Source organism: Emys orbicularis, chromosome 13 (assembly GCF_028017835.1).
Source record: "Emys orbicularis isolate rEmyOrb1 chromosome 13, rEmyOrb1.hap1, whole genome shotgun sequence".
NCBI classification, from domain to species: domain Eukaryota; kingdom Metazoa; phylum Chordata; order Testudines; family Emydidae; genus Emys; species Emys orbicularis.
Genome location: NC_088695.1, coordinates 11,550,716 through 11,553,261, shown reverse-complemented (window position 1 = coordinate 11,553,261; position 2,546 = coordinate 11,550,716).

Here is a 2,546-nt window from a genome sequence, read left to right as displayed (position 1 = left end):
GGCTGCTGGGATCTCTGCCTTCTGCTCTCTACTCTGGGAGGAGCAGCAAGGTAAAAGATAAGAAAAGGAGGAAGTGGAAACAATATGGGATGAGGAGGAAGAGGAGGAATGGGAGGGGAGGAAGCTGGAAAGAACACAGGAAATGAAAGGGTGGGTGATGAATAGACGGGGAAAAAACAAAAAGCCCTCAAGCTAAATTGAACAAGGACACTCTTAATCTGAAATGAGCGAGTCACAGACACGGACACTGGAAAGTCTACGAAGCGGTTCTCAAACTTCATTGCACTGCGACCCCCTTCTGAGAACAAAAATTATTACATGACCCCAGGAGGGGGGACCGAAGCCAAAGCCCAGGAGTTCAGCCCTGGGCGGGGGGCCTGTAACTTGAGCCCCACTGCCCAGGGTTGAAGCCCTTGGGCTTTGGCTTCAGCCCCGGGCTTCGGCCCCAGGTGGTGGGGTTTGGGGTTGGGCTTCAACCCCGGGCCCCAGCAAGTCTAACGCCAGCCCTGGCAACCCCATTAAAACTGGGTCATGGCCCACTTTGGGATCCCCACCCACAGTTTGAGAACTGCTGGAATGGGATTGAATTAAAAAAAACAATGTCGTGCTTGATTTGCTGTGTCTCACTGAACAGCTAACCTGTCCCTGGGACTGTCAGCGTTACAGTCACTTCCAGCGTTAAGAGCTTGTGGATCAGCAGCGAGGTGTATGGTGGTTGCACTTCATTGATTCGGATTAGGACGGATAAATACGTTCTCTTATCTGCATCCTGACCATGAAATTCAGTAAATAATTAAATCGGGAGCAACCTTTAAACTGAAGGGCAATTGTAAGTTTTAAATTTTATGACTCTACCATGTCAATGTATAGCCCAACCCATGGAGACTGCAGATAAGATTCAGAAAGAGGCTCGTAGTTTTAATTTTTTTACAACATTCAGTATAGAGGAGGGGGAAAATACTTTCCCCCCATTTCTTCCCCCTTGGACCAAGACTGAGTTTGGAATTACTGCTTGGTCTTGCTTTGCTGGAGGGGAAATGTGAGCCATGGATCCTAGACTTGCGTTTGTCTGGAGTGCCAGGTGTCTGGTTTTTGACTGGAAAGTCCAGTTGAAAGGGGACCTGTACAGTGTCTGGTCAGATGTACTAACCAGACGCCTGTGGCCGGGACACAGCAGAGGAGGCAGCAGACCCAGGGTGAAATCACGTTGGAGGCCCTAGAGGACATGGCAAGCCCCAATCTATAGGGGAGCGTACAGTCTGTGCAGTCCGGGTGGGGTAAGAGTAAGATGCAATGGATCTTGCAAGAGGAGTGAGCCCTGCTCCCTGAGATGGATGCAGGGGGAACACCAGGGCCGGGCAACCAGCCCCGGAGAAAGGAATAGCCGGGGGCACAGAATGAAGAGACCCCTCCTCACCCAGCTGGAAGCACAGAGGAGGCAGCCCCCAGCGGAGAGCCCCCAAGAACAGGGTGAAGGGCAGGGTCTAGCTGGAGACCCAGCATCCCAGGAGGAAGGGAAAAGGGAGATCCATGGGATCAGTGAGGGAGGGGAAGCGACAGAGAAGGGGACCGTCACAGTTTACTGATAGGCTCCTCTCCTGCCTTCTTCCCCGTGGTAACTGCACCAAACCCAGTGGTTGTGCCTTCACTGTAGCCTTCCCTCCATCATTTCTACAGGAGCATCAACAGCACTTTTTGGCCCTCTCCCTAGGACCTTAGGGGAAGAGAGGTCTTCCTCCCCCTGAGGCCTCCATGTTACTGAGCTCAACTAGCCCTGGTCCCCTCTCTCTCTCCTCACCTTCACTTCCTTCCTGCCTCTTTATCAGCCTTGGACTGATAATTGGCTCCATAGACCATCCAGCCTGATTGTCTAATTACTCCCTGTCAGCTTTGACAAGGGGAACTGATTAACATCCGAGTGACCAGAGTGCAGGCTTACCTGCGCTCGGTCATGGGGACGATGTCCATGGAGATACTGGGGGGGGCAGGGCGGGGAAAATCACCGACGATGCCAGGAGGGTCACGTGAAAACAGGGTCAGTACCACTCCAGGGCCAGGCGGTGTATCGCTCCCCTTCTCGGTCAGAATCAGTCTCTAAATAGCAAAGCAGCCCCCTTCTCTCTCTCTCACCTCTCGTGCCTGCTATGTGATAAGAACAGTTAGACTCATCGACTTTAAGGTCAGAAGGGACCATCATGATCATCTAGTCTGACCCCCTGCCCATCCCAGGTCACAAAACCTCCCCCACCCACTAATAGTTGGGGGTTAGGAAGTTATTTGGGGTGTTTAAGGTCCTTTCCTGGTCCTGTAATGCTCCATCTGTACAAGAGCTTCTGTTTTGTTTGATCCCAAGAGCTTCTTTGACAGTCAAGCCAGAATCACACACACATGAGCTGTTCTTCTATCTTCATTTTAGGAAAAAAGCCACTCCCCTTACCCCTTATCCCATTCTGTCTCCAGTTCTAATGGAACAGTGTCTAGAGCAGTGGTTCTTAACCTTTACTACAGCCTGCACCTCTTTGGTTCTCAAAATATGTTCTCGCACC